At 40.9% G+C, this 14325-nt stretch overlaps 1 protein-coding gene across 7 annotated transcripts in view; it reads right to left on the bottom strand.

Moving 5' to 3' along the window:
• Nucleotides 1-14325, bottom strand: part of LOC129780348 (high affinity copper uptake protein 1) — a 120822-nt gene that overhangs the window by 67987 nt on the left and 38510 nt on the right. The window lies entirely within an intron of this gene.

Below are 14325 nucleotides of genomic sequence, written 5' to 3' on the forward strand. Positions count from 1 at the left end.
TGTTTCTGTTAGTAAGTGTCCACGACCAGTGGGCTCCTTGTCTGAGCCTTGTCTGAGATTGTCAGAACCAAAATGTCAGTAAACCGCAGCAATATTGGGTACACTGGCAATATGAGGGATTTGACGTTTTAGTCATACCCCTGGAAAAAACTAACACGTACACGATGCCACAGCGTCTGTCTTTTGTTCGACTGTGTTTTCAGAGTAAATTTGATTTATTCCGTTTTTTGGTAAACGAAAAATATGCACCGTTGACGGATCCCGCCTCGACATGATGATTTCCCTTTGTGTTCTGTGGAGCATTGCTCCAGGCAATAACGAGTCGCACAATTTGCAGCCGGAAAACTACGATTTTCAATTAGACAATCTTCCATCGGAAACCAGTTGGTGTTTGTTTGCAATGAAATGACTACGCGCATCAGTGTGTTTACCGAGTAAATTTTTCTCGAAGAGTACGCCGTGACATTAAGATATTAGGATCTCAACTTTGTTTAGTTCGAAAAGGGCAAAGCTAAAGCCTTTAATGGAAGAAAATTGTACAAATGATTTAATTGAAAATACATTTCACTACTTCCTAAAACATTTCTCCATCATCCTGGCTGGTACCATTTCGGAAAAAGATGTTGGCTTCTTGAACACTTCAAAAACGCAGTTTTCTATTGAAAATAGATAGCATTCATGATTGATGATTCCGGATACATTCTATCACTACAACTTTTACAACATGTTTTAATTTCATTTCAGTTTATATAACAAACGGTATATCCAGGGCAACCATTCGGAGTATCGAATAGGTTAAATTTGCAGATTTCTAAACAATTACAAAAACTCAATTCAATGGTAATTGTCCTCAATAATCAAAATCCTACGTCAAGCTCCCGTCAGTGCCTCTATGCAAAGACCCTTCTACTTCTATAGAGGCTTTACAAGTTAAACTTTGACTGTAATAGTTGTAAACGGAGGGTGCAGGAACTGCAATATTTGCTTTCTTCTAAGTGTCCGTAGAGAAAGCGTTGCATTTTCACTTCGAGCGAGCGAATTTAACGCAACAGATTCGCAGCAGTAAAAATTTGAAATACATAAAACAAATATATGAGGAAATGTCATCAACAAAAGATGTTGACTTGGCGCTGGTTACAACGAGATTGTGTGGTAGAAATACTTTATTATCTTGAGTTTTGAAACTGTAATATTTCCACTATGACTGTAGAACAAACACAGCATTTGCATTCCGAGCGAGGAATTCACGCGTATTCAATTCAATGCTTCCCTGCTGCTTCACTACTTGCTTCTCATTGACAGCACAGGTAGGTAAGCATGCAAATGCACCAAACAAATTTAAGGTAAAAAGGTGAGGTTTCCAAATTTTCGTCAATTCATATAATAAAAAGTCGTAATGTATAACATATCCATAGAATCATGAAAATTCGATTGGTAAGCATATCATCAAAATCATGATTAATCATCAAAATAGTTATTGACGGTAAAACAATTCCATGAAAAAGTGGCCATGAGGTGTTTCTTTATTTGGCACCCTCACTGAAAGACGTAGTCCACGCCAAAAACGGATGATTTTAAATACGTCCTTATAAGAAATTAGTCGCAATCAAAATTTCGAAATATGATAATAAAAATTGTGATGTTAGATAGTTGCAACCTTATGTCAAATGTTTAAAAATCCCAAAAAAAATCAACAATATGTACAGGCAAACTTTTTTTTGTGCAAGGGATAGGGACCGTACAAAAAAAATCGTTCAAAACTTCACCAGTAGCTTTAAAAAAACGTGTTCGCTATACAGTTTGGAAAAAAAATATATGAGGTGGATAAGGATCGCATAAAAAAAGTTTCCTCAAGAAAATAACTCAAATCCACGCCGTTCACCGTTCGATTTCCTTTTGTTTTCCTGCTCTACAATGGGAAAGTTTGCCTTTTCGGTTGCGCGTGGCTGTGTTGTGCTTTTAGTTGCATGTCGAAACTTGTTGCTATTAGAGATCATGTCATGCGCAACACAGTGCACTTGATGGAAGGATGGGACTGATTTGAGAACTCTTTTCGCACTAAAACGCATATAAAATATCGAAAAAATATGTTTCTTTTCATATACCGCACAAAAAAAAATCGCAAGAATAGAAAATCGCACAAAAAAAATCGCAAAAAAAGGTTTGCCTGTACGTGTGATTCCATCATACACAAACACTCTGACGGTATGAGAACCGACGCAGGGAATCTTCTAATCAAGATCAAAAGAAATCGAAATGCGGAAATTTCACTACCAGCCTTCGCGGGGGACTTAAATTGATGCTTGTAGGCTTGAAGCTTTTCGATATGTAAATGCTTATGTAAAATGTTTCCCACATGTTCTGTTGAGACGATGTTCACAATCTCACTGAATTTCACTTTTCGATCGTTCACGATCGTACCTGAACGCACAACAATGTCATGAGTGTTTTTTATCATTCAGCTCTTCCACGCCAAACCGATATAGTGGTTCTCAGATTTTTGTGAAAAATGGTAGTAAAATATTAGACCCGTATTTTGAATTTTTTTCATTAGGCCCATTTCTATTTTAGAGTAGTCCGACAAATCAAACTTTTACCTTTTTACTAAAAATGACTTTTTTCAGAAATTCATAGCTTTTGAACTACTAGACCGATTCAAACGATCGTCATTTTTGGTAAAAAGGGGAAAAAATATTTTTTCGGACTACCCTAATGAAAAAAATGTGCACCCTAGTGTAAAAAAATGGGTCTTATCGTAAAATATAAGGACCAAAACCACCACCTTTTACGGAAATCTGAGAATCACCATATCGGATTGGTATGGAATGGCTGCATTTGTGGTGTGTTGTCACCTAAAACACTGTAGACAAACTCTAAAGTTTGTCCATATCATGATATATCTGTATCAGGTGTAAGACTCGCAAATGTAAATGATGAAGTGGTACGATTTTTCAATTCAAATAGAATGAAGAACCCGTCTAGATATTTTTTTTTGTTATTTAGAGTTTTTTGTTTTCAATTTTTTTTCGAAAAAACCTAACTCAAAAACGATAAGGCCTACAAAATGTAGGTAAAGAATGTAATCCCTACATTCTTAATTATTTGAGTTTTCATTGAAAAATATCAAACAAATCAAATAAAAGAAATCTCATTGAAACAAAATGATGTTAAAAATTCAAATTATTTCTACTCAAAAACTTTTTTTTCAATTCATATGAATAGCCCATACAATTACCAACAAGTCACACATATATCGGAAGAAGGGTACTGCTACAGGGAAAGATTTGGAAACATGTCAAGAACATGTTAAACGCGAGAATTTACACACAAAAAGATTACGAGTGAAACGTTATTTTTTTTAGGAGTCTCCATACCTGCCGTTCTACGCATAGCTGTCCCATGTTCCAAAATCAGCAACTGAGAAAAACGCATATTTAACATATTTGTCTACCAGAAGCGTTAAGCATTTTAGTTTGACAATACACCGGGTTTTTTTATAAGCAGTAAACTATTGTTAAATGAAATATGAAAAGTTCCCCTCACTTGAATCAATCAGGTTTGATTACGGTTTAAAAATACATGATGGGACAGTTATGCCTAGAAAAACAACATGAAACAATTGAGTTTGATGTTGTTTTTTGAAGTACTGGGAACAAACAATAAGTATTTTTGTGGTTTTTTTTCCGTAAGATTGTGTTTTATTAAGAAGGGAGTGATCTGCAACATCTTCACAGAATATCGAACTCATTGTTATTAGTCATCCGCTAACAAGGTGTACACGTGTTCTGTTTTTTTTTTTATTTGTTTGAGAATTAGTTCGTTCCTCAAAACCAGAAATGAGTGCATTAGAACCGATTCATTTATTATAGAACTACGAAGAATACGTGGTGGGACAGTTTTGCATAGAATATCAACGTAGGACAATTGAGTTTGATGTTGTTTTCTTAAAAAGCTGGGAACAAACAATAAGTTTGTTTGTGGTTTTCTGGAAACATCATTTTATGAATAAAAGTGAAAATTGTCAAACAGTAACATGGGACAACTATGCGTAGAACGGCAAATACAGCATACAAAAAATTATAGTTTAATAAGATCTAGAACTATGTCAAATACACTATATCAGTATCTTGACTTTAAACAAAATTAGGATGCAGCTGTATTCTGTATTAAATTTTCTCATCTAGCAAATGGAAGCAACAGAATGGTCCTACGTAGCGTACTTTTCGAAGTAGAGCCAGTTTGAGGTAAACAGAGCCCGAAACAAAATAAAATCAATAACTTTATCATTGTAGAAACTCGAAAACCCATGTGTGTACAAGGATTTTCTCCATCAAATATAATCAGCTATAACCTCCTGAAAGATTCCGCATATGTCATTTTCTATGTGAGAAAGCAGTTTTCTGACTTCAAGGGGATGCATCGAACATTTATTTTTTTTCTATATCACAGAAAAAATACAAAATGTAAATAAAAACATATATTTTTTATTTACATTTTATATTTTTTCTGTGATATAGAAAACAATAAATGTTCGATGCATCCCCTTGAAGTCAGAAAGCTGCTGTCGTCGTACAGTGAAAAAAAAATAGACTGGCATATAATCGAGTCCGCCCTGTATTTTCTTTAATTTTCGATCGAGCTTTGTACACAGAGTGAATAAATAAACAGAAGAAAGGTGTTTGAGTCAGCAACGGCTTAATTTATCAGCTTTATCGATTTCAAGATATCTCGTATGCATTCTGTTTGCATATGCAAATTGTGTTCCCTGGTAATACATCCTGGATAGGTGCTCGCTCCAACATCTCATCTCATCCTTTAATTGTGTTCTAATTGAAGTCATCGATACGATGGCCTCCAGAAGCAGACATTCTCTCTAATCTTCGCAGCACAAAATGAATGTCATTGCCGCCATAAGTAATTTACATCATGTTCTGTGGATTTTACGATAGATAATTTTGGACTGGTGGAAGGAACAGGTTCACAGTGTATTTAAGGGGTGCTGATTTTCTCGATGTAACCGATAGGCATAAAATAGTGCTTGAAGCCGTTACCTTAAACGAAGCACATAAATATTTTGTTTGTGTTGCTACTTTTGTTCCAGGCAATTAAACTGTTGAACTGTGGTTCTTTTTTTTTCATGTTTTTTTAGAACAAAAAAATGCTATGGACCGTTAAACGAAATTGGGAAAACCTCCAGTTGCGTATATAAATTAATATCGTTGTTTTCGAGAATGCTCAGTTATGTTTTCTGTACTGATATGAAATCAATTTTAATGCATCGTCAGGGAACGGTCCGCACGGGGAATAATGTTGTTTTTCGAAAAATTCAGCGGCAGCCGTTGGAATTGTGGTATGAAAATATGATACCACGGCGAACTATTCAAGCACTGATTGAATCACGCGCATAAATGCTCGACTATTTCATTAAACCCAAAACTATGTGAGCGATTAATCCCCAGCATGAATAAATCGGGCTATGAAAATCGCCTCCGGTTCCATTATTGTTCAGTCTTTAATCATCCGTCCGTCATAGCTCCAAATCGAAATAGACCCAGAAAAGCAAATGTAAAAAGTGAAAGCTACTTCCCAAACATTTTAGTTGGCCTATTGCGCTCCAGTTTCTGGCTTTACTCAATTCACGCAATTCATGCCACTGGGTACAAAAAAAAAACAAGTTCGTTTCACTTTTTTCATGGCCTACACAAAATTTGGGCAAGAGATACGGGAGACACGTCTTGTGTTGCTGTTGTGTTTTTCTGTATACTTCTCTTACGGTTTCAATTTTGCCGATTTAGTTCCATGCGATACGCAGAGATTGGAATTTTGGAGTGAATTGAGAACTGTAGACACGTTAGTAGATTATGTCTTGCATTCAACTGAAGGTTCACACAGTTGTACTCGTTTCTGACTGAATTGAAAATAATCACGTTGAATTTACACATTATTTAAAATGTGAAACAAACTCTGATTCATAATGTTAAACGAAAAAATCAAAGAAAAACCACGGCTCCACGTTCCACGGCGCGCATAGCTGAAATTGACTCAAGGTCAACTCGACGACTTCTATTCGCAAGAAGTCATATCAGTAAGTCTTCTGGAGTGGTTCGAAAAATATTTTTTTTCGCATTTTAGCCAAAAATGACTTTTTTCAAAAATTCATAACTTCCGAACCATTGGACCAATTCAGTTGTTCGACATATTAAATTCAAGCCAATTAGCTGGTCTTTTTTGGAAAAACACTACAGAAAATTTGAATTAAGTTCCGTTATTTTTGATTGTATTTGTTTTTTTTATAGTTTTCATGGTCTCGGACCAAAGGCGCTATATTTTTTAATATTTTTTCTGGAAAGCTGAGTATTTTTCACATAACATATCTCGAAACCAGAGAGGCGTTTTTTTCGATTTTGAGTTATGATTTCTCAAAGTAAACCGATGGTCCGAAAAATCATTTTTTTTCATTTTTTCCACTACCAAAAATCATAACTTTTGTCTACTGGACCGATTCCGATGATCGACATATCAAATTAAAACCAGCGAGCCAGTCTTGTTTGAAAAAACATTACTCTCTGAACAAAAATGGATTTTGTTTTCGTAATTATTGATTATATTTGTTCTTAAACGGTTTTATTTAGCTTGCCCTGTAATCTGTTTGTATGTTTGTATGTTTGTATGTTTGTATGTTTGTAATGTTTGTATGTTTGTATGTTTGTATGTTTGTATGTTTGTATGTTTGTATGTTTGTATGTTTGTATGTTTGTATGTTTGTATGTTTGTATGTTTGTATGTTTGTATGTTTTTATGTTTTTATGTTTTTATGTTTTTATGTTTTTATGTTTTTATGTTTTTATGTTTTTATGTTTTTATGTTTTTATGTTTTTATGTTTTTATGTTTTTATGTTTTTATGTTTTTATGTTTTTATGTTTTTATGTTTTTATGTTTTTATGTTTTTATGTTTTTATGATTTTATGTTTTTATGTTTTTATGTTTTTATGTTTTTATATTGGCAGACTTATCTCACTTCTTAACTAGGCGAACCTAGCCAGAATTTTCACCTGCCCCCGGGCTTCTGAATGCCAAAGGGGGACTAGGCTCTGCGGAATGCACGTATCTGCATGCTCGTGCTGTTTCAGTCCTGACCGAGAAATTGTCGGACAATCGCGCAGGTGCTAAGGATGACCGACTTTTGGATGCCGGCCAATTCCTTCTCCATGTTCAACACCTTTAGCGCTTCCAGAAGTGTCTTCGGGACAATTCCAGTTCCAGAGAGAACGACTGGAACAATTCTTGGGACCTCCCTTAGCCCCCACAGTTCCTTGAGCTCCACGGCCAATGGTCGGTACTTGCAGATTTTGCGACCGTGGGTCTCCTCCAGATTCTGGTTCAGTGGAATAGCGACATCGATGATGGTGACTTTGCGGTCGCTCTTGTCGTAAACCATTATATCTGGGCGGTTGTGGTGGATCGAGAGGTCGGTCAGAACAGTGCGATCCCAGTACAGCTTGAAACGGTCATTTTCCAGGACAGGTGCAGGCAGGTACCGGTAGTTTGGTACGTTGTCTTCCAGTAGAGCACATTGGAGCGCCAGTTGTCGATGAACAATACGGGCCACGTTGTTGTGGCGCTCGGTGTAGGCTGCGTTGGCCAAAACGGGACAGCCTCCCATAATGTGCTCTATGTTTTCACCTGGTTGATGGCACATCCGGCAAATGTCATCAACGTCTTGATGCCAGACGTACCGCCTGCAGTTTCTCGTCGGCATTATCCTGTCCTGGATGGCTATCATGTCGGCTTCTACTACTGAAGAGAGTTCACCACGCGTTAGCCACAGATTAGATGCGGCCTTGTCGACGTGTGGCCGGTCCAGTTGATGGGGGTGGGCACCATGCACTGCCTTCTGCTTCCAAGCTGCAATCTTCTCCTCCACTGTCTGCAGATTGCAGCTGAGTTGGTACTCCGCTTGCGCCAAGTGCAGAGCGCTGTATCCTCTGTCGGCGGCGCAGACAGCCCGGTATAGCGCGTTTTGGTTGGCGCGTTCTGCGAAGTACTCGCGCAGTTGTCGTACCTGGGCAACACACAGTGCAGATATGTCGACTATTCCAAGTCCCCCTTCTTTGCGTGGCAGTGAAACTCTCTCCAGTGCCGATTGAGGATGGTGCATTCCGGCCTCTTTGAATGCTTCCCTCATCCTCCTCTCAAGGTCCTCTAGGTTAGTTTTGCTCCATTTGACTACACCAAAACTGAAGGTCAGTAGGGGAACCGCGAATGTGTTGATCGCGCGTACCTTGTTCCCCGCGTTGAGGAAAGTCCTCAGGACACAGTTCACTCGACTCAAGAACTTGTCTCGCAGCTCCGTCTTGATGTCGGAGTGGCGAATCCCGGTGAGCTGTCGGAATCCAAGATATTTATAGGATTCGCCACGAACCATGTCTCTTATAAACTCGCCGTCATAGACCTCGTAGCCTCCGGATTCGGTAAGTTGTCCTTTCAGCAGGTGGACACAGCGACACTTGTCGAGGCCGAACTCCATACAGATGTCCCTGCTTATGTCTTCGACAACCCGGATAGCTACACCTAGACGCTGACGTGAATCAGCGTAGACCTTGAGATCATCCATGTAGAAGGTATGGGTCACTTCTTCGTGGGCGCCGTCGCCATACCTTATTTTATAGCCATGACCGTTTCTATTGAGCGTCCTACTGAGGGGGTTCAGTGCCAGACAAAACCAAAGCGGGCTGAAAGAGTCGCCTTGGAATATCCCCCTCTTTATCTGCAGCGTTCTAGACTGCAACACATTTTCCCCATCACTGAGGTGCAGAGACGTACTCCACTGCCTCATCGCATGCTGCAGGAACCTAACGACGACGGGATCAATTTTGTAGAGCTCCAATACCCGGACGAGAAACGAGTGAGGTATGGAGTCATAAGCCTTCCTGTAATCGATGTAGGCCATACTTAGGTTCCGCTGGTTATATACCGCCTGGCCGACTATGGCTGCGTCGATGATGGCCTGGTCTTTGCAGCCATGCGTATTTTTCCTGCATCCTTTCTGCTCTTCTGCGATGATATGGTGTTGTTCGCAGTGGGCAGAAACTTTGGCGGTTATGATGCTGCTTAATATCTTGTACAGACTCGATAGGCACGTTATCGGCCTGTACTTTGATGGGTTCAATGTGTTGCTGTCTTTCGGGAGGAGGAATGTGACGCCACGGGTGGCGAATTCAGGGAGGTTGTGTGGGTCACGTAGCACCTTGTTGAAGCACTCAGCTATCTTTTGATGTGCGACGGTCAGCTTCTTGTGCCAGAAGTTCTGAACACCATCGGGGCCCGGTGCTGCCCAGTTCCTCAGGTACCGCGAGGCTTCGCGGACATCGTTCTCTTCGACGATGATAGCTGGCATCTCTCCAATTTCACCACAACTCTCCTCCTCCCGTCTTAACCACATTTGCCCGTCGCGATGTTGTACTGGGGTCTCCCAAATACCAGCCCAGAAGTTCGTCACATCGCTAATATCTGGCAAACCTTCGCGGTAGTCGGGCTTCTCGTCGCTAATGTGGTCGTAGAACGCTTTTTCGTTATCTCTGAACATCCGATTTTGTTCCTGGCGCTTTGTAGAGTCAGAGTAACGTTTCAGCCGTTTAGTTAGGACGCTCAATTGCTGTACCAGTGTGTCGAGTTTTTCCGTCAGCTGGTGAGCTCCCAGCTGGCGAAGTTCAGTAGGCCGCACGATCACAGCAACTTGGCGACATAATTTCGCCGATCTGTTGCCTCTTTTGTACGCCATCAGTCTTCCAATTGCGGCGCGCTTGTTTAGGATCCGTTGCTCCAATCTCCTTCGCCATGGAGGCTCACGCCTTTCACGGAGATGTTGGAGCAGTCCGCCTCTTGGCCTAATACGGTATCCTAAACTTTTGGCGGTCGCCACAGCAGCACAGTAAACTTTCAGTTGCAGCTCCTCCATGTTCTCAGCATCAACCAAGTGCAGCGGAAGAACGTGCTCGTTCATGAGCTTTACTGCACTTGTCAGCCTGCGGGAATGCTGCAACTTCGGGATCCTGGGGCGCGACAATGGGTCTGTGTCGCGGAATTGTGAGATCGCCTCGTCGTAGTGGAAGACCAGATCGCGTAGTAGTTGTTGATCTGGCTGTGGGTCTTCCGGCTCAGGGGGTTGTAGTACTGTGGCCTCCACTGGTGCTGATTCGCGTGCCCCACTCGCGAATGAATTGCTCAGCCGTACTGAACTTCGTCTCGACACATCGCTTGCTCTGTTGTTCCTGGAGCTTATTTCTCTCTGCACCTGCTGCTTGATCTCGTCGATTTGCGTTTGGGAGAGCATGTTGTTGCGTACTATCGCTCTACGCCTCGCGTTCATCGCGTTCTGATCAAGCCTCCCGACGAACTCTGGATACGCTTCCTCGAACATTGTTAGTATTCGAGGGCGACCGCTCATGTCCGTCTCCAAAGCAGTGCAGATGTAATAGGCGCAGATCACGAATTCATTCATTTCGTGTGTCCACATGATCCGGCGCCTAGTGGTACCCACAAGTGTGGACGACTGTCGTCTGGCAGTCGCAACACGTCTCGTAGGCGCAGCGTTTCTTGGGTGATGTCGATGGCTGCTGTTTCCGTGTGGCGGTAGCTCTTCGGGTTGAACCCGGCTGGTGGCCCGCTCTTGCACATCGCCCTCCAGCCGCTGGCCGCTCGCTCTTACGCCCGTTCCAGGACCAGCTCCAGTTCGGGGACCCTCCTCGGGTGATCGCATTCTAATTACTCTTCGTGAACGTAGCTCCATTTTCTGGGTGTATCTCCTTTGCCCGGGAGACAGCGGGTTGGCAAGGCCTCCATGACCCGGGAGGCCTTCCCCGGGAGAGATATAGCGCTCTGACTCGCTCGCACCCCCTCACTTAGCCACTTTCGACACCCGTTCTCGGAGCCAAGACCAGGTGTGTGTTTCCAGTTCACGCCCGATCTAAAAATGTCGTCATATGATCTTCGTGGAGGCGTGAGATAGGAACATTTGAGACCAACAGGCAGGCTCCTACCCTATGTTGATCCCCATTTGAGAACCTTTTTATATTTTTATGTTTTTATGTTTTTATGTTTTTATGTTTTTATGTTTTTATGTTTTTATGTTTTTATGTTTTTATGTTTTTATGTTTTTATGTTTTTTATATTTTTATGTTTTTATGTTTTTATGTTTTTATGTTTTTATGTTTTTATGTTTTTATGTTTGTAACATGTTTGTCTGTAGCGCTGACCCACATTAGTAGAATTTTGACCCCCTTCCTGTTGATCTGAAATTTCTGTAGTCATTATAAAATATAAAACTGCGTATTTTATGATCTTGAAAATCTAAGATGGCGGCCGCTACAAAATGGCGGATCACATATTTTCTCAAAACCTCATCAATATGGGTTTTCCAAGACCCCATCAATATGGGTATCAAACGGTTTGCCTTGCGTCAGCTCCCATGGAATGACCCAGTCAACCTTCCCAGCTATCCTGACCGCTGCAAGCTGATCGATTTGGAAACCCTATCTGACAGGCGTAAGAAACTACAACGACTTTTCATCTTCGACCTCATAACAGACAACGTGGATTGCCCCGAACTGCTACAGCAGGTTCCGTGGAATATTCCTCCTCGCCGATTTCGGAATTCTCCATTGTTTCTAATACCTTTCCACAGAACGATCTATGGTTTTAATAATTGTTTTTGTTTGTGTTTGCGATCGTTTAATGATGTTTGTGAGGAGTTTGATTTTACTTTGACCAAAAATGTATTTAGTGTTAGAATAAGAACGGTAACGGTATTGAATTATAGAGACATTAAACTCAGAGAGTTCATTCGTCTCTAGATAGAATAAGAAATTTAAATTAATTTATTATATAAGTAAACAGTCTGTACGACGTTGTCGAAGATGGTGAATAATAAATAAATAAATAAATGAAAGGTGACTTGACTAGTAGAATACGGTTATTTAAGAAAAATGCAAATCCAAGATGGCTGCCACTTCAAAATGGCGAACTACATATGTAAGAAAAACTAGGAAATATGTAAGATATGTAATATGTAAGAAAAACTAGGAAATAATTGGGCGAAAAAAAAGTTGATTGAGATATATGTATCAAACGAACGAACTTGACTTGGAGAACACACTACGTATTTTATGCAATCCACTCAATATCGGTATCAAAGGAAATTTTTTGACTGGTAGAATACAGTACAATGGTTTTATTGTAGAGACATATTCTAATGAAACAGATAATGTACTAAAAACTAGAAAATAAAATATGTAAGAAAAACTTTTTAAGTTAAACGGTTTAATTGTGATTAAACATAATAATGGACTAAAAGCTAGGAAATAATTAGGCAAGTAGCAGTTAGCAGTTATCACCAGAGTAGCAAAATCTCACACTCATTTTACTGAAAGCGCGAGATATTGAGACAACATAAAATTCAATGAACACCCGAAATATTCATACGCATCTTCGATCAGCTGACAGTGGATGGGAACAAAACTCCATCCAGAGAAATATCATCTCACTGACACCGCGTCAGATGTTTATACGCGTGTTCGTGTGTTTTTTTTTCCTGGTATGTTTCTAGCCCCGGTCCCATTTTTATGCCTCTTATTGCACACACATCGATGGGCAACGGCACATTCGAGTGCTGAGTTTATGGGTGTATAACCAAACAAAATTTCACCAGGACGCAATGAAAGGTGATATTTTCGGCTTGGGCATTCACTGACATCGAGAATGGACTGATATTTCTGTCGATGGAACGAAAACTGTATCAAAACAAACGTGATGGTGAACCAGCAGTCATAGGCACCGCGGCACCGCGGCACCGCGATAGAAAGAAGAGAAGAGTGTCGGTGGAGATATTTTGCACTGATAAAAATTGCTTTTCGATTTCAACATGTTCTTTCAAAATTTTGCATCCTTGGTTATCACACCTCTCCTTCATTAAAGGGTGTGTCACATTAAATTGCATCACGGAAAAAACGCTGTAGAAATTTAATTTTTAGGAATTATATCTTCAGCTTTCGCTTATAATCAGATAAGAGTGTATAGATCACGTTGGCCATGCTTCACTGTCAATTTTTCGTAAATTTGGAAAAATGTCGTCGAACGAAAAAGAGCGTCGTGAATTAATCCTGTGCACTCATTTCGAGAATCCGGAGTTGTCACATCGGGACATCGGTAAGATGCTGGGAATCGTCCAATCCACGGTCAGCAGAGTACTAAAACGATACTTCGAGAACCTAACCATCGACCGAAAGGTGAAGAACGGCAAAAATGGATGCTCCGTCAGTGAAAAAGATCACAAGCGCGTAGTTAAGCAGTTTAGACGTGATCCGAGAAGTTCGGTCCGGGATGTCGCCAATAAGCTGAATTTGTCAAGTTCATTCGTCCAGCGGACCAAGCAGCGGGAGGGCCTGCGTACATACAAGGTTCAGAAGGCTCCTAACCGCGACGAAAGGCAAAACATGGTGGGGAAGACGCGAGCCCGGAAGCTGTACACAGAAATGCTGACGAAGCCGCATTGCCTGGTAATGGACCACGAAAACTACGTCAAAGCGGACTTTCGTCAGCTGCCGGGCCTGTTATTCTTCTCCGCAGAGGACAAATTCAGCGTTCCGGAGGAGATTCGCAAGCAGAAACTATCCAAGTTTGCCAAAAAGTACATGGTGTGGCAAGCGATCTGCTCTTGCGGAAAGCGGATCGCCCCCTTCGTGATGACCGGCACGGTAAACGGGCAGGTTTACCTTAAGGAGTGCCTACAGAAGCGCTTACTACTACTATTGAAGCAGCACGAGGGCCCGACCATCTTCTGGCCGGATCTCGCTTCGTGCCACTATTCAAAGGACGTGTTGGAGTGGTACGAAGCCAACGGGGTCACCTTCGTGCCAAAGGAAATGAACCCGCCCAACGCGCCGGAGATTCGCCCAATAGAGAAATATTGGGCGATTATGAAGCAGGCCCTCCGGAAAAACCCAAAATTTGTCAAATCGGAAGCGGACTTCAAGAGAAAATGGATTTCTGTTAAAAAAAAAACTACAACCTGACGTTGTACAGAACCTTATGGACGGGGTAAAGAGGAAGGTGCGAGCATACGGGCTTGGGCTCGAAGTATGAATAAAAAGAAAATGCCAAAAGTTGTTTAATAGTTTTTATTTTACTGTCTAAAATTTTCAAAAGGATCGGTCTACTGGGCGAATTTCTACAGCGTTTTTTCCGTGATGCAATTTGATGTGACACACCTTTTAGTCTAGAGCATTGATAAGACTAAAATAAAATCGTGGGGCACGTTGGATTTCCAT

Source organism: Toxorhynchites rutilus, chromosome 3, assembly GCF_029784135.1.
Source record: "Toxorhynchites rutilus septentrionalis strain SRP chromosome 3, ASM2978413v1, whole genome shotgun sequence".
In the NCBI taxonomy this organism is placed as follows: Eukaryota; Metazoa; Arthropoda; class Insecta; order Diptera; family Culicidae; genus Toxorhynchites; species Toxorhynchites rutilus.